This window comes from Electrona antarctica (assembly GCF_951216825.1).
Source record: "Electrona antarctica genome assembly, contig: scaffold_116, whole genome shotgun sequence".
Lineage (NCBI taxonomy): Eukaryota > Metazoa > Chordata > Actinopteri > Myctophiformes > Myctophidae > Electrona > Electrona antarctica.
The window spans coordinates 78689-97833 of NW_027637470.1; the positions used below are offsets into that span (position 1 = coordinate 78689).

The 19145-nt window shown below is 42.1% G+C and overlaps 1 long non-coding RNA gene and 1 pseudogene across 2 annotated transcripts in view; both read left to right on the plus strand.

The window, feature by feature from the left end:
• The window catches only part of LOC306918915, an 82114-nt gene that overhangs the window by 35566 nt on the left and 27403 nt on the right, over nucleotides 1-19145 (plus strand). The window contains exon 2 of the long non-coding RNA XR_013789433.1: nucleotides 10623-10700. This is a non-coding gene — a long non-coding RNA (uncharacterized lncRNA). The remainder of the gene's footprint in view (nucleotides 1-10622; nucleotides 10701-19145) is intronic.
• LOC306918914 (putative arginine--tRNA ligase, mitochondrial) lies at nucleotides 4267-5518 on the plus strand (annotated as a pseudogene). Its single transcript has one exon. The product of its transcript is annotated as a putative arginine--tRNA ligase, mitochondrial (transcript).

The window sequence follows — 19145 nt, forward strand, 5'->3', positions numbered from 1 at the left end:
ACGTACTGCTTTGCATCCTTGCCATGTTTGTTTTCCCCAGCCTGGGCAGCCCTCCTCATTCCATATATTGCTACAGCTGGCGAGGGGCTGTTTCCGAAAACATGGACTTTCATTCTGTATTCAACAATGTCTTTCTCAAGATCATTGTCCTGATACCAAAGGAATCTCAGGTAGTCTCGATGGTCTTCTCGAACGATGAAGGAGTAAAACATCTGTTGAATATCGGCAGTTATGGCTACAGGCTCTTTGCGGTAGCGCATGAGAACTCCCAACAGGGTGTTGTTGAGGTCAGGACCACTTAACAGGACATCATTCAAGGAGACACCTTCATGCTTTGCACTTGAGTCAAACACAACCCTGATTTGTCCTGGTTTTTTTGGATGGTACACCCCAAATATTGGTAGGTACCAACATTCCTCTTCACTCTGCAAAGGTGGCGCTAGTTCAGCATGTTGACTCTCAAAGATCTTCTGCATAAACTTTATGAAGTGCTCCTTCATTTCTGGCTTCTTGTCCAGAGTGCGCCTGAGAGTATAGTGACGTTTGAGAGCTTGGCCTCTGTTGTTTGGAAGTCTCCGGCGTGGTGTGTGAAAAGGCAAGGGAGCAACCCAGTTATTTGAGCTATCCCTGAAAACCTCTCTATCCATGATGTCAAGAAAAGCCTCATCATCAACAGAGAGAGCGAGCCGCTCATCATTTTTCGTCCTGTTGAAAACTGTAGCGCCGAGACTGTCTGTAGCCTCTTCCTGGCCTAGGCTGTAATCACAGTGTTGACGAGAATGACTTGACTGTTGTGCAGAGCCAGACATGTTCTCCTTGACATGGATTGTGTTTGGACAAGGATTGAGGAATGATGACCTTCCATTTAGCAGCAAGTTAGTCTTGTAGACTGTCAGACTAGTAGGCTTGTGAGCTCCTTTCAGACACACATCTCCTATTACAACCCATCCCAGGTTGAGGCGTTGTGCGTATGGAGCGTCATGTGGTCCATTATGCTGTTCCCGCACTTTGTGGAGTCTCAATGTATCTCTCCCTAAGAGCAGGAGGATCTGTGCGTTGGGATCCAGTGGTGGAATCCTGTCAGCCACAGGTTTCAGATGGGAGTAATGTCGTGCCACTTCTGGGCAAGGGATTTCTGACCTGTCGTCAGGGATTAGATCACACTCCAACAGAGTGGGAAGAAGTACTTTGGTGCACCCATCGAGAGACTCAATCATGTAGTTGTGTGCTCTTCTCCCTGAGGTCTCCATCACACCCGAGCATGTCTTTAGCGTGTAGGTCTCAGAGCTTCCTGTTATGCCAAAAACATCAAAGAAGTTGGATCGTGCTAAAGAACGATTGCTCTGGTCATCCATGACCACGTACATTCTGACTGCTTTTTCAGGATGTTCGGCAGGATACACTTTAGCAAGACATTTTTGAGCAAGATCTTGGGCTGCTTTTTCTTCCACAGATCTCCGTACATTTTGATGTCACTGAAGTAGTATCTTCTTCTTGCTCCCCGCCATGCTGTTCCAACATGGCAGAGGATTCTGTATTTACAGAAGCAGGGCTGGGGTGTAGAGCAGTAATGTGCCTGTCACTCTTACACTCCCAACATTTCGGTGTCACTTGGCAGTCCCTAGCGACGTGTTTAGTCGAAGCACAACATTTGAAGCAGTACCTATTCTCCTTTAAGTAAGCTATACGCTCACTGAGTGGCATGTTTCTGAAGGTACGGCACTTGCTGAGAGGGTGAGGTGTTTTGTGAAGAGGGCAATATTTATCTGGATCCTCTTGTTTCCTCTCTGACGAGCTGGCATTATTAGCAGCAGATTCACTTTCCACCTCTGTCTTTCTCACGGCCACTTGGGTTCGGTTCTTCACAGGTTGTTCCATCCTTGAGACGTTTGTAGGACCACTTGATGAGAAAGCGAAGCTTGGATCATTTCTTGTCCTTGCTTGTTTGCGAATGAATTGTGCGAAAATTGCAAATGGTGGAAAGGAAACATTGTGTGTGTCTTTGTATTGTGAACCGATAGCCATCCACTTTTCTTGCAATCCATATGGCAGCTTTTCCACGATTGGATTGATACCTCGAGCTGTGTCTAGATATCTGAGCCCTTGTAGATAACCATCCTCCTTAACAAGCTCGAGCTCCAGAAGTAGGTCTCCAAGTTCTCGAAGTTTCACATTGTCCTTGTTTGAGATCTTTGGAAAAGCTTCAATTTGTCTGAATAGCGCATCTTCTATCACTTCAGGGGCTCCGTAGGTTTCCTCAAGCCGTGTCCACAGCATATAGAGGCCTGCTGCTGGCTTATTGACGTGTACAGAACTAATCCTCTTTGCCTGTTCAGACGACTGAGGCCCCAGCCATTTGACCAGAAGATCTAGTTCTTCTTTAGCTGACAAATTCAGGTCTTTGGTGAGGCTGGTGAAAGAAGATTTCCATCCCCTGTAGGTCTGTGGGCAGTCATTAAATTGCTGTAGACCTGAGGCTACCATTTCTCTTCTGATTAGAAATTTGACCATATCTGACATAGTAGACGTCTCATTTGAAGTGGCAGTCTGAACATTTGTGTGTTCATATTGCTTCAAGATTGGCCCTTTAAGATCAGCTGATATGTTTGATTGTAGATGGTGTGCTGCAAACTGCTGGTTTGGTCGCACAGTGTGGAAGCTCGGCTCTTCATTTGGGAATAAGTCCGCAGAATTTTCCATCTCACGTTTAACATGGTGTCTAGCTGATTTTGTATTCAACTGCTCTTGTGGTGTATTTTGTGGTGGGGTTAGAGGATCAGAAAGCTGCCGTCTTGGTGGTGTTGCGGATCTGAGCACATGAACTGTGGGCTCTAGGTGCTCCGTTTTCACTGCATTTTCACTGCCAATAGAGTGTGAGTGTTTCTGAACATACTCATTGGTCCGCTGAGCAGGATTGGACGTGGGTACTTGAATATCAGCTGTCCGGTAGGATCGGGATCCGCCTTCTTCAAACCCCTCAGCAGCCTCCAAGACCTCCGCTTCTGCTGTGGCAGCAGCTGCCTCTTTCTCTCCCTTCAAAACATGTAATTGTGCCTCTAAATGTGCTTCCTTATATGCTGATTCTGCAGCGATGCGTGCCTTCTCTTTCATCACATTTGCTTCCTTTTCAGCATAAGACACTGCTACTCGTGCAGCCTCTGCTTTTGCACGCGCTCGGACAGCCGCGATGATCTTGTATTTGTACGTGAGGATTTAGAGTCATCACATCTTGACCGTGTCTTAAGTGACTCACATTCTTCTGTATCGTCACGGCGCTGCTTATCTTGCGTTTTGCCAACTGATTTAGAAGACATGTTGTATGCATTTGTCAAGCACTTTCAGTATGTAAAGTCTCTTGAGTTGTCTTAATGCTTTTTTACTATTCTGTCCTCGTTTGCAGAGGTGCCAACTAGACAGATAGCTAACACACTTGACATTAAATGAAGAATGAATTGACGCTTGAAACTCCTCTTCTCTTTAAAGTCTTTTAGTTGGTAAAACTGTAACATAAACACAAAAATGTATCACTCAAAACATGAAATGAAACAGCTACAGTACATACATTTATGCAAACAAATGCACTGCCTACAAACACACAAACCCACAGAGCACATGGTGCTTATTGGCAATTAACCAAACTAGTGTGTGCAAAATACAAAATAACCACATGAATGTCAAAAATGCTAACATGTATCAATGCAACATTACATTATGACAACAAAAAGTACAGTACTTGAAACTTACAAGCATATGTTTCACAGAGACTCACACGATGAATGGAGGTGATGTGTACTCTAGCTCAGCTTGGCTACTACTGAAAAACACACTGTGATCTGCGCTTATATAACTGACCAACTCACCACTAGAGGGTGCTGTATACAATAAAATAAAAACATGACTGAACTTAAACCATGCATTATATACGTGGAATGAAATACCAGTACAGTAATGTATGTTGCAATAAAAGGTGCCATATATGGAGATCTAAGTGTCTCCATGATGTCACGAGACATCACATGGCGCGATATCATATATGGAGTCATGGGTGACTAACTAACGGACGGGAGATGCACGTCTTCTAAGCTTAAGTAATTTCTCACACATTGTTTTTATTTAAAAATAAGTGTTTGCTTCAGAGCCAACCATAGTACTATAACGGCTGTAACTCTAGTTACTAACAATATTTTAACTTCTCTGCACAATACATTACATTGCGCCGCCCTCTTTGTGGATCTTGATCACTAACCTTAACCATACCTTTCCCTAGGAAATGATGCTATTCGGATGAACTACCTTGGAGATTGGGGCATGCAGTTTGGAATGCTGTGAGCTGGCTTTGAGCAGTACGGGAGCCAGGAGAAGCTTAAAGAGAATCCCTTGCAGCATCTGTTTGATGTCTATGTTCAAGTCAACAGGGAAGCAGAAATCAACGAGGACATACGGCATACTGCTAGAGTCTTCTTTCGACATCTGGAACATCACAAAGTTAAAGCCATGGCACTGTGGCAACAGTTAAGAGAAATCTCTGCGAAGGAATATCAGCAGGTTTATAAGCGCTTAGGAGTCCACTATGACATTTACTCTGGGCAGTCGTTTCATCAGGGACAAACCCAGGAGGTGGTACAGCAATTACACAACCTGGGGCTGCTAAAAATAACAGAGAAGGGAACTGGTGTTGTGGACCTGTCTCCTTGTGGGGACATGTCCAGCTACTCAACAGTACTCTGCAGTGATGGTACATCTCTCTACATTACCAGAGATATTGCCGCAGCCATAGACAGAAAAGAAAAATACACTTTCCACGAGATGATTTATGTGACAGACAAAAGTCAGGACAATCACTTCCACCAGTTGTTCCAGGTTCTGCTGACTATGGGACATTCCTGGGCTCAGATGTGCCGACATGTCCTTTGGCCTGGTGCAGGGCATGAAGACCAGATGTGGCGAAGTGATCTTTCTGGAGGATGTGCTGGATGAGGCTCGTGCCAGGATGCTGCACAACATGAGCCAATCAATGACAACAAAATAAATGGAGAACCCTGAGGACACTGCAGAGAAAGTTGGAATCAGTGCACTTATTGTTCAAGATTTCAAAGGTCCCCTAGAGTCCGATTATAAGTTTGACTGGGACAGGATGCTACAGGCAAAGGGAGACACAGGGGTGTTCCTGCAGTACACACATGCCCGCCTCTGCAGTCTGCTACACATGCAAGGTAATGGTCAGGAGCTTGAATTGGATCCTTCTGTTCTCCTTGAGCCAAGGACTATATCCATTCTGCAGCACCTCCTTTGCTACGATGAGGTATTATATCGCTCTGCCCAGGATCTGCAACCCAAACACCTTGTCAACTTCCTGACAAAGCTATGCCGCTTGGTTGCCTTAGCACTCAGGGAGTTGCCAGTTAAAGGAAGCCCTCCCAATGTTGCACAGGCAAGGCTGCAGCTTTTCAACAGGACACGCTCGGTTTTGGCTAACGGCATGAGAATTCTCAGCATCACACCTGTTGACAAGATGTGAGTCTAACCTGTGTCTATACATGCAGCTGGCCACCTTGCCCTTCTGGGAGACGTACAGTTCATCTCCAATGTAGCATTCTTATCTGATATATTTGTCCACCTAAACCAGCTTAACCTCGACCTACAGGGAGAGAGAAAGTCATCGTGGACATGGTTGAAAAGCTTGAGACATTCACAAGGAAGCTGGAGTTGTATGAGACAGACATATCCACTGGCAGGCTCCTACATTTCAGTATGCTAAAAAAAAACAGGAATTGAGAAAAGTGACAGAGCTGATGACTGACTTCATCAAGCACCTACAAGAGAACTTCACTGGTTTGATGACTACTTTATCCCAAGATAACTCATTGACTTTGTACGTGACCCTCTCACAGTCAAACCGGGTGAAGACTTCTCCTCCCAGGCGAAAAAACGGATTCCCTCGTTATGAGGCTGCATTGGAAATGGAGTTAATTGACTTCCAAACAACCACCCTGAGATACACTCCAAAGTGCTGAGTCCACGGCTGCCTTTTGGGTAGCATGCTCAGAAGAGTACAGTAACATCAAGAGACTCCACCTATGTGTGTAAGTCGGCCTTTTCCTCAATGAATGTGATAAAGACGCACGAGAGGACTCGATTGACACACAAAAACCTTGAGAACTATGACGTCCATATCACCAGATATCATGCGAATTGTGACCGAGGGGAGATGCCATTTTTCACACTAAGTAAGTAGCCTACCTATCAAGCCTGTTGTATTTTGTATTGAGTTAATAAATGGCGCATTGTAATTCATATCTAATGTAGGAGAACTGTTCTGTCGTTTCAGGAGCTTCTGTGATAAAGCAGTTCATGTATAAGTGGAAGATTACATTTTTATTTTTGTTTCGATTTTAAGTTGGTTTAACTGCATTTCGTCAGTCACATGTAGGCCTGAAATAAAGTTTGAGTGAAAATCAATCAATCTTTATTTCAGACCCAGGGAGATCCATATCACAAACATTACAATATAACAATGAATGAATGATTAACTGAACTGGTGTTTTTTATTTCACACCATACTTGTTTGCTATTTCAGCACCAGGTGCTGTCCATTGACTTTTGTCATGTCATTCAGCAAGCGCCACTACACTGCGGCTATACCCCGATCCCATACCGTCCTGTGCACGTCATTCACTTTCAACACCGTAGGTGCATTTACTCTGAAAACCTGCATCTCCCGTCCGTCCGTTTGTCACCCACTCCTCCATACATGGTCACGGCTCTGACATAATATCTCATATATGGTCACACCTCGTGACATCACCCCACTCACTCATGTAGGTGGTGTGACGTCACCACAGAGTCAGACGAGACCGGTTTGCGGAACCGTTCATTCATAAACGATTGAGTACCAACCCCAGGTCTGCCATTCCATTGTTGGTCCTTCCTCACCCGTCCTTCCTGTTCTGACATTCCATATGTTGATCTGACCTCATCAAACCCTGTACACTCAAGACACGCTCCATATATGGCCAGTACAGAATTCATTCCATATGTTGATCTGACCCCCCATGCAAAAGCGCCAGCGCTCTCCCAGCAGTCTGCCGTCACCCAGGCGGATGCGTGCACGCGACCTTGCCCTTTATTTACCACATCTTACTGGTAATTATTTAGATTTTGTTTGTCACCATCTTTGTGTAGTGGGAGGACATGAGCCTGTATCCAAATAGATCTAAGTGTCTCCATGATGTCACGAGGTGAGATCCAAGTGTCTCCATGATGTCACGAGACATCACGTGGTGCGATATCATATATGGAGACATGGGTGACTAACTAACGGACGGGAGATTCACGTCTTCTATTAAATCATTTCTCACACATTTTTTTAATTTAAAAATAAGTGTTTGCTTTAGAGCCAACCATAGTACTATAACGGCTGTAACTCTAGTTACTAACAATATTTGAACTGCTCTGCACAATAAATTACATTGTGCCGCCCTCTTTGTGGACTTATCAAATGTTAACTGTTCCATGTCTTCAATATTGTCGATGATGGTTCAGCATTGTTTATAGTTCGGTATGTCAGTCTTGATTGAGCCAGTTCCCAGTTCCTTGTGATCGCTTTTTCTTTGGGTCGAATATAGTTCTTCAAATATTGCCAAAATAACTTCACCTGGACACCTGTGGTCCACAATGATGGGTAACTTGATCACTAACCTTAACCATACCTTTCCCTAGGAAATTATGCTATTCGGATGAACTACTTTGGAGATTGGGGCATGCAGTTTGGAATGCTGGGAGCTGGCTTTGAGCAGTACGGGAGCCAGGAGAAGCTTAAAGAGAATACGGCATACTGCTAGTCTTCTTTCGACATCTGGAACATCACAAAGTTAAAGCCATGGCACTGTGGCAACAGAATCCTCCGAATACGCTGGCCAAATCAGTAACCGGGAACTGTGGCAGCGAACAAGTCAACACCCGGTGGAGGAAGAAATCATGCCGCAGCCATAGACAGAAAAGAAAAATACACTTTCCATGAGATGATTTATGTGACAGACAAAAGTCAGGACAATCACTTCCACCAGTTGTTCCAGGTTCTGCTGGCTATGGGACATTCCTGGGCTCAGATGTGCCGACATGTGTCCTTTGGCCTGGTGCAGGGCATGAAGACCAGATGTGGCGAAGTGATCTTTCTGGAGGATGTGCTGGATGAGGCTTGTGCCAGGATGCTGCATGACATGAGCCAATTGGATGAGGCTTGTGCCAGGATGCTGCACGACATGAGCCAATCAATGACGACAAAAGAAATGGAGAACCCTGAGGACACTGAAAATAGGAATCAGCGCACTTATAAGTTTGACTGGGACAGGATACTACAGGCAAAGGGAGACACAGGGGTGTTCCTGCACTACACACATTCAGTCTGCTACACATGCAAGGTAATGGTCAGGAGCTTGAATTGGATCCTTCTGTTCTCCTTGAGCCAAGGACTATCAGCGCACTTATTGTGCAAGATTTCAAAGGTCCCCTATAGTCCGATTATAAGTTTTACTGGGACAGGATGCTACAGGCAAAGGGAGGCAGTGCCGGCCCTGAGCAATTTGGTGCCCTAGGCAGGATTTTTCGTGATGCCCCCTTGAACAATGACCATGGCCCCCTTGTGTTCTTAAGCACTGTGTTTTATTTTTTTGCTTGGTGGATGCCCCCCTCCCCTCATGATGCCCCAGGCAACTGCCTGTTCTGCCTGATGGGAGGGCCGGCCCTGAAGGGAGACACAGGGGTGTTCCTGCAGTACGCTACACATGTAGGGTAATGGTCAGGAGCTTGAATTGGATCCTTCTTTTCTCCTTGAGCCAAGGACTATCAGCGCACTTATTGTGCAAGATTTCAAAGGTCCCCTAGAGTCCGATTATAAGTTTGACTGGGACAGGATGCTACAGGCAAAGGGAGACACAGGGGTGTTCCTGCAGTACAGACATGCCCGCCTCTGCAGTCTGCTACACATGCAAGGTAATGGTCAGGAGCTTGAATTGGATCCTTCTGTTTTCCGTGAGCCAAGGACTATATCCATTCTGCAGCACCTCCTTTGCTACGATGAGGTGTTATATCACTCTGCCCAGGATCTGCAACCCAAACACCTTGTCAACTTCCTGACAAAGCTATGCCGCTTGGTTGCCTTAGCACTCAGGGAGTTGCCAGTTAAAGGAAGCCCTCCCAATGTTGCACAGGCGAGGCTGCGGCTTTTCAACAGGACACGCTCGGTTTTGGCTAACGGCATGAAAATTCTCAGCATCACACCTGTTGACAAGATGTGAGTCTAACCTGTGTGTTGTGTAAATACAATATATTTAACACCTAAAAAGAATGCGCACACACACAAGATAATATAATTTATAACTTCAATTTCTGTCGTAAATTCAATATTGTTTTTCGGTTAGTGTCGGAGCATTAACCAAAAAAAATGGTTGGGAATGGTTGCTATTCAAGATGAGGGGAATAAATGTTTAAAGAATATAAGGAAATAAATGGAGGGTGGAAATGTGGTCATTCTGTTTCAAACTGTTAGCAAGCAAGTCTTGTTATCTGGTGTCCAATTTAATTTCAATTCCATTTTTTAAACAAGTTGTCTCAAAAAGCTACATATAGAGCAGAAACTGACAGAGATCCCACCCAGAGCAAGCAATATTGCGAAAAACAGAAAACGTCAAGCAGAACCCTCATCCTGTCATTTATGAATTGTTATTGTTGAAAGTGCAAATAATAACAGTTTGAATAGTAAAAAACAGTTCCTCATTTGTTTCCAGATTCACCCAACTGTTTACAAGGGTGATGCCTTACTAACACCACTTTGTGAAGGCTCAAATAAGTACAAGTGCACATTCTGCAGAAAGGTAGTCCGACTATGGGCAGATTGTGGCATTTCTGCAGACCCACAAGGACAGCTGTTAAACATTGAGGTATTTCTTAATCTAAATAAATGTTGCAGATCTTCCAAATTAACATGGATTTGAATACAGTTTACATTTTTATATTGCTGGATTTCTCTTTGTTTGTAGTAGATACAATGTACAGGTGCAATGGTGAGTGTTCAAAAACCTCCCATTTCTACTGTTGCTACTGTGGAGAGACTAGAACCCAACTATAATGAAACATGTTCAGAACTGCGCAGGGGCACCAGAAGGAGTGGCCATAACCTTGTTCCCCCCTTAATAACAACTTAAACATGGGAAAAACACATTATACAACTATACTGCTATAATGTGGAATGCCCTACCATCTCCCATCAAATGTCTTGACTCAGCATCCACCTTTAAAACAAAACTGGAATGTGGTTGTCCAAAAATTACAATTGGACCTAGCTAACGTTATCCCCTACAATCCTGTTCGCAAAGTGACACAAGGTGATCAATAAACCCCACATTTTCTTTCCTGTAAATAGATTTGGGGTTTTACATAAATATTTTATTTTATGATGCTGTGTAAACTGTTGAGTTGTGTTTGTTGTATGTCTTGATAGTGTACCAAGGACTACAATGGAAACAAGCCCCTGGCTTTCTGTCATCCTTTTATTATAGATCTGCATCTGTTCTTTGTACTGTATTTTTAACTTTAGATCAATCTATCCACTGTCACCTCTGCAGCCTCCATGGTGGCCTCCTCAGCCCCAGCAGCCTACACTGTTACCCCAGCAGCCTGCACTGTTGGATCGCTTCACCAGAGTAAGTGATGCACATGAATGAACACACCAGAAGGAGTGGCTGTAACCTTGTTTATAATGGGCATATTTCATAATAAATGCAGATAAGAAATATTATATAAAAATATTAATGATAACCCTGGGGCAGGCTACTTTGAGATCAAAATTACCCACCCTACAACCCACGGTACCACCAAGCCACATTCCTAAATCTTTACACCATTGAACTTTGTTTACTTTAAAACAAACAGGTCTTTTAAACAAATGACTGTGGGGTCTTCATGTTAATGGTGAGTGAAAAGGTTTCCAGAAGGGGGAAATAATGCTTTCCTCCTTGCCATAACTGGCATTGGGCTCAAAGGAACACTATCCAAATGTCTATCTGTATCAAATGTCTGTATGTCAAACCCCCAGTTTGACATACATTAGTCTACGGAACCCCATTTAATGACATTTCTATCTCTGAGACCCCCAATTTATATTGTAAAATCAATGCTAATTTAACTGGACCCGTTAGGGTCCATTTGTACATTCTGAGTTACAGACCCATAAGGGTCCATTTGGTTCCTAACTATCTTTTAGCTGGGTCCCCCCTGGAACTCCCTCAAGGACCCCTGGGGGTCCCCGGACCCCACTTTGGGAACCACTGCATTAAGAGACCCCATCTGTGGTCCTTCCTAAGAGTGTTTCCCTTCAATTTTTTGAATGGTACTCTTCTGGTAATGCATACTGTTGGTAGATAATCTTCAGGTTGAAGGGTAGCCTACGACTGTCGTTAAATAATCAAAAATAATTGAAAGATATTATTAGCAATCTGTGTCAGCAATGTAATTTTGATTTACTACAGCCATGGATGTAGATTTGCGATGAGCTCACCATGGTAAGAAATAAACGTTTTACAGAGCCATGAAACATCTACGAAGCTATTGGGCAATTTGTATCTCATTCCCTTGATGTAAACAGTAGGAACCTGTCCCCTTGAATACTTCCAAGATGGATCTACAAGCTCATAACAAGTCACATTGTAGATCGGCTGTATATGGTTACTGTAGTGGTTTTGTATTATTAATAAATAACAAGTTCCTGCGAGTTACTAGCGTCTGGTCCAGGGGTGTACTTCATGCACATCAAGCTGCCTCATGGCTCTGCATGGCCTACTTATTGTACTGTTCATTATAAGCACTTGTGATGCTTGAGTAAACATGGTTACTTTGCACTGCTTTGACAGCATGAAACATCCCCAGGTGCACTAATTGCTAGCGTGCAGAGTGACATGGTTGCTATTATTGGTCCAAAGTCTAAACTCAAAGTGTATACATCACACAGCTTAGGTCTTTGGATTAAATCGGAGAGCAGACCGGTGCAAACTTGGAGATATAAAGAAAATATCTGTCGTGTAAAAATCACGGCCGCAGTGACTTTAGAAAAACATGGGTCATTCATCCTGTGTCCTCTCTCCCTTCTAGCAAACACCATTAGTAGTATGTGTTGGAAAGTTGAACAGACTGCTTTAAATTGGGATAGCTTCAAAAGTATAAATGCGATCAAAAAGTTAAACACAGCAGCGAGCCTCCAATGAACACAAACGTCCATGGAGGAGCTTGTTGGCTGGTGACAGAGAGTGTAGTGAGTGAACTCTGAGCAGAGCTGCTTAAATAGGGAGAGAAGGCCAGAAAGCCACTCCCTCCTCAGGTGGCCTACATTTCACTGACGGCCCCTAAATGGACACTGCAGGAGATCCACTGAGATGTCTGTGGTTTAAATATCTATTGAAATAACAGTGTTTATCACACTTTTAGACCATATCCGTGGTCATCATATGGGCATACCTAACAATAGATGCCAAAACCATGGGGAAATTTCCATTTTTTGAATATGAAAAGTCCCTAAATATCCAATTTTAATGACTTCTTATGAACGAAAACATATTGTGCATGATGACATACGTAAACTCTTAGGAATATAAATTAATCTTGATTCCCATAGCTGCACATTAATTCAAACACCTGAGTTTAATTACAGAGCTACTCCGTTTTTATTCTCAATAAAAATCACATCCAGACAGAGTATTATTCATTTGAAACGTAATCTTCACGCTAAAATACATGTATGTATCTGAAAACATTGATTTATTGGTTGAAAATGTTAGTAACAGATTGCAGAATGGGTCAATTCCAAGGAAGGTACAGGTCAATACAAATAAAACAAAAAGAAAGCACTAAGACTTGTTTACATAATTTTCAATTCATCAAAACATTTAAAGACATACAAATATATACACATCTATGCAATATCATATACACAGTTAGGGGGCGCTAATATATTAAAGTCTAACTCAGCGGTTCCCAAACCTTTTTGGCCATGCACCCCCTGTTACCTCCCGACCTAGCTGATGCCCCCCCCACATGGAATATATTTCCTATTTATCCACATATATGAACCTGAATATGGCATCATCATCATCCTTCATCCTTCGAGTGCCTTCGAGATCTGCAACACAAGCTGCTTCCACTGGTCTCTGTTGCTCATTGCCACACCAAGTTAATTCACAGTCAGTCCTGTGTCCCTACTCAGAACATCTGGAAATGTGAGAGGTCTTGTTCCTCTTGATGGGCAAGGTAGTCTCCACAGAAGAATATCCTAAATGACCTGGTCTTTTGCTCTGTGGCAGTGTCCAGCAAAGCGGAGTCTTCTTTCTGCCACAACAACTGAGATGGGGGGGGGGGGGTGCCTCCATAAATCTGAGCTTTAGTGGGATGGTCCTTCCATGAGAGGTGCTGGACACGCATGAGGAGTCTTGTGTATGTTCCGTCAAGACGATCCCGAAACTCCTCATTCATTGTCCATGTTTCGGCACCATAAAGAAGGATACTTTCCACACAGGCTTTGAACAGGTTGATCTTGGTAGCTCTTGAGATGTCTGACTGCCATATAAGATGTAGCTTATTACAAGCGCTCCAGGCCTGTCCTTTCCTTGTCAGGAAGTCCTTTCTGCTACTGACTACATATGATCCAAGATATTTGAAATCCTCAGTTTCTTTGATGTCACTGCCGTCCATGGAGCAGATGGTTGGGTGAACAGAGTCTTCATTCAGAAGCAGGCATTCTGTCTTTTTGGAATTGAGCAATAGACCAACTTTGGCTGCTGACACTTCTAGTGATGTTAAAAGCTCTTGAGCAGAGTTTATGTGTTTATGTTTATGTCATCCGCGTAGTCAAGGTCGGTCAGCCACTTCTGACTTTGACGACCAGATCTTCTGCCTATTGTGAGACCTCTGGAGGAGATGGTATCCATCGCTTGCCTAAGGACATAGTCAACGACAATGACAAAGAGAAAAAGAGCGAGTGTGTCACCCTGAAGGATGCCTGTGGTTGTCTGGAATTCCTTTGTTGGTCCATCAATGCTCTGCACAAAGCAGACAGGGTTCTCATACATCACTGCTATTGCTTTCACCATTTCTTCTGGTATTCTATAGTTGAGCAGTATATGCATCATAGCTTTCCTGTTCACGTTATGCTTTCTTATTTGATACCCGGAGTTCTTTGATTATTCTCCATAAAGCAAGGATCTGTGGTAGAGTTGATCTTTTCTTACGGAAACCATTTTGGTTCCTACGGAGAACTGTAGATTTTGGAAGCAGATTTTGGAAGCAATGGCTGACAATAGTACTGTGACAATGGCCCCCAGAAATTGGCATACCCCTACCGGGCTTAGGACCAAACACAACATAGCTTTTCCTCATCTCTAAGGCCTCCCATACATGAAATGGATTCTTGTATAAAAATATTTTACTGTAAAAGTGGTGAAATTGATATTTAAAGTCATACACCTCAAACAAAAAATACAGCCTGTCCGTCTGGGGATTAAGGCATATAAACTCATGTAGATTCACAATGGAATCTCTGAGAGGTTTAAAATGTGGCATATTGGAAGCCAGGACATCCCTCTACATTCTAGAAAAATAATAATGTCAATATGTGAATGTAAATATGAGATATAGTCATTTGAACACATACCTACAATAGGCGAAAATGTAAATCTGTATAGTGTCTTCTTTACTTTGCAGTGACTCTGACATGGATTGTCATAGCAACACATATGATGGCTTGTAGGAATGGTGTGGTTCTACTGTATCCAGCAATACCAATTGTGTAATTGTAGCTTGCATACTCGTGGAGTTATGGCACTAAACGTACATTGTGTCCCAAATGGGGGGAATAAAACAGTCCTAATGAAATCGACAGTATTAGTTAGTGTGGTTGCTCGTCTAGGCAACACCAACACACTATTGTTCTCTGTCCGATATTTTTTTGCCAGCAAGGTGCTTTTTGAGGGAGGTTTGTTTAATGTTTTTCTTTGTTAAATGTTTTTTTTTTAAAACGCCATTGCCAATAAAGGGAACATTTGCGTCATATTGTCTCTTTATTGTTAATGGCATTTAATGTGTTTACACCGTTTGTTTCACATCACCATTACATCACCTAATCAACATGAGTTAGACTTTAATATATTAGCCCCCCTCACTTCACACAGGTGTGATTTGTGTTAACTTTTGCACAACAGAAAAGTGAAGCTTTTTGTCATTTGCTTCACACACTGTTGTCACTGTTGTCATGCTTCACATGACATCACAATATAGAATACAAACGGTAAGACGGAATTCAGTTCCCAGGTCCCTATATTCTTTGTGACTCACGTCAGTGCAACCACACTTGCAATTTCCCAGAATTTCACCTTTCTAGTTTTATTTTGACTTCACTTATCAATGGTGGAATAATTATAACAAATTGACTTGAATAGAAGTTCCAAAATGTATGAAATCCCAAACTTGAGAAATTGTGAAAAGAATATTGCAGCTGCAACAATACTGCAGAGAAATGCAGGCCTACAATAGAACTACTATTATATAGCACCACAGACCTGGATGAGGGTGCTCAATGATCAATGTTATCCTCATAACAGCAAGTCATTAGTTACTGCGAGAGTCTAGCAAACACCAACTCAGGATTCCTGGATCTCTGCCCTCCACAATTTTCACAATTTTCATTTTTTATTGTTTACTTTATTTAGAAAAGCAATGTACAGTAACTTTTCACATCCCTTATACAAAACAAACACAATCAATTCTCATATTTTCCCCATGTCCTGTGTCCCATGTCCTGTGTCCCTCTTAAGTTATACCAGTATTAATAAGACAAGATTTATGGAACAATGCAATTAAAGTCATTCATTTCTGTAGGAGTTGATATAATTTTACATAATATTTTTGATGTAGACATTATTTGTCTCCATCTGCTCTATCTGCATCGTGTTGCCTATATGGGTTTCTTCATAAACTGACACAGCAAATATTTTGGAATGTGAAAAGAGCAGAAGAACCTTGTCAAGTCTAGTAGCTATTTAGCTAGCTGGAGTGACCTAACTTTAAGCTCCATTTAGTGTAACAGATCCTGTCCAGTAGCATAATAGAAAAGCCCAGACTCTGTTTCACCAGAATGGTTCATTAGTATCACTTGTAACAGCATGGTTACTGTGCATAGTACCTAACTATAGTAGTGTACGGTCGGACACAACATAGTTGATTGATGAATTCTGAACCTGAAGTATTTGTCTGTGGTAAACATTTAGAAAAAGTAAAGAAACAAGATCCATAATGTCACAAACCCCAAAGCAGAAGACCTTCAACACATACTAAATGGTGCTCAACAGAGAGATGATTAAAGATCAAATTAAAGATATCTTATCATGTATCATGTTGCTGAGCAAACTACACCAGTCAGAACAGCAAATGTTGAGAGTGAGAGTATGCCTGCACCATGCAGTCTCATCAAGAAGACTGAATAAGGTTGATAATAGTAACAGAGACAATGAAGGTTGATGAAGTTGTATCGTCGGCTGCTCTTGTATTATATAAACGTCATAAAAGCTACCTTAAACCTCTAAAGGAAATAAAGCAGCTGCCAGACAAAACAAATAATCAGAACAGCAGACCAAATGTTCACCTATTTTAATTTAATTAAATGAAAATGATGACACTAAACTAAGCGTTATGATGACATACTGAAGACACTGGTCCATGATTTTCTTCATCAATATATCTGAAGCTCTACAGCTCTGTTTTTGAGTGGTGTAAACCACTCCTACAACTGGCTTTGTTAGTTTACGTGTCTGTCTGTCTGTCTGTTCGTACCAAAAAATGAGCATGGTTGCTATGGTCACCCAGTTCACACGGGTGTGATTTCATTACGTCAGACATTACGTCAGACCACAGCTGATCAGTCTATATAAGACCTTACACCACTCAGTTCACACGGGTGTGGTTCTTTTCTTGGACGTGCAGCTTCTATCAGTGCATATCCCATGGGCACACTTTCAGAGCATACCACATCAGACCTTTCAGCTCAATCTACAATTCAAATTGTAATGTATGAGATTTTCCTTCAGTTTCCAGGATTTTCCTGTATTTAGACCATCATCACATCTTCCTCAGAGCTCAGTCTTCAGTATGTCATTATAACTCCCAGTCAGAGGTTATATATTGTATGATATTTATCTTCATACGATCAGGTTACGAGAGCTTAGTGTTGGTATATGGAGCCAGGGTTTTATGAACATCAGCATCATTTCTCTGTTGAGCAACATTCAGTGTTGAAGGTCTTCTACTGCGGAGGTTTTGACATTATTGACCGTGTCACTTTCCTTTTTCTATTTGTATTTGGATGTTTTTTTAACCATGTTGTAATAGCGACCACACATCACATGAAACATGAAAACATAAATGTCCTGTCACTGTCAGTCAGTTAGTCAGTTAGTTATAGTCATCTTGTGACATCATCAGGGATAGAGATCCCTCATCAATATTAAGGCCATATATAAGAATGCCCATATATGGAGATCCCTGATGTCATCAATATTGGCCAGCAACTCTACATCTGACCTCAAACCTCAAACCCTTAGATCTCCATAAATGGAGCTGACCTGTTCTGACATTCAATATTGTATGTTGATCTGACCTCATTAATCCCTGTATACTCAAGACACGCTCCATATATGGCCAGTACAGAATTAATTCCATATGTTGATCTGACTCCCCATGCCAAAGCGGCAGCGCTCGCCCAGCAGTCTGCTGTCACCCAGGCCGATGCGTGCATGTGACCTCGCCCTTTTCTCGCCCTAAGGTCTACAGTGTCAGGGTTCTACTATTGTCAATGGCTACTGTACATGCTCTGTTAGTATGTTACACTAAATGGAACTTAAAGCTAGGTCAGATAGCTACTTGATTTGCCATTATTCCAAATATATATCCTTTTCATATTCGAAAATATTTGCAATGATTTACCTTTTATGAAGAAAGCCATAGGCAATACAATGCAGATGCGGTGAAGCTAAATACAACTTTACCTTAAGCAAACATGTTAAATGATTATATCAACTCTACATGAATGAATGACTTGCTGGTATGAGGATAACATTGAGCATTGAGCTTGGTTTCCCTCATCCAGGTGTGCTAAATAATAGTTAGGTAGTTCTATTGTAGGGCTGCATTTATCTCTGTAGCCTACTATTGTTGAAGCTGCATATATACTTTCACAATTTTTCATTTGTGACATTTCATATATTTTAGGGACTTCTACTCAAGTGAATTTGTTATAATTTCACCACCCTTGCATAAGTGAAGTCAAAATAAAACTAATCTGTTTGATACTGTAGATTTCATTAGGACTGCTTTATTTCCTCCCATTTGGGAAACCATATACGTTTAGTGCCATAACTCCACGAGTATTCAAGCTACAGTTACACAATTGGTATTGCTCGATTCAGCAGAACCACACCTTCCATACAAGCCCTCATATGTGTTGCTATGACAATCCATGTCAGAGTCACTACAAAATAAAGAAGACACTCTACATAGATTTACATTTCCGCCTATTGTAGGTATGTGATCAAATGTCTATATCTCATATTTACATTCACATATTGACATTATTCTTTTTCTAGAATGTAGAGGGATGTCCTGGCTTCAGGTATGCCAAGTTGTAAACCTCTCAGAGCTTCCATTGTGAATCTACATGAGTTTATATGCCTTAATCCCCAGACGGACAGGCTGTATTTTTACTTTGGGGTGTATAACTTTAAATATCAATTTCACCACTTTTGCAGTAAAATATTTTTATACAAGAATCCATTTCATGTATGGGAGGCCTTAGAGATGAGGAAAAACTATGTTGTGTTTGGTCCTAAGCCCGGTAGGGGTATCTCGAAAACTAAAGCACTTTTTGACTGTTCGTCACAGGACTACAAGCATAATATGCTTATCAGCCATTGCTTGTCAGCCATTGCTTCCAAAATCTACAATTATTTTTTACAATTATTTACAATTATTAATTATACCTCCTGTAGTTCCCAGGCTGCTGGAGGTCGCCTTTCTTGGGCAACGGTATGAGGCTAGGGTTGGGATTCGTTAGG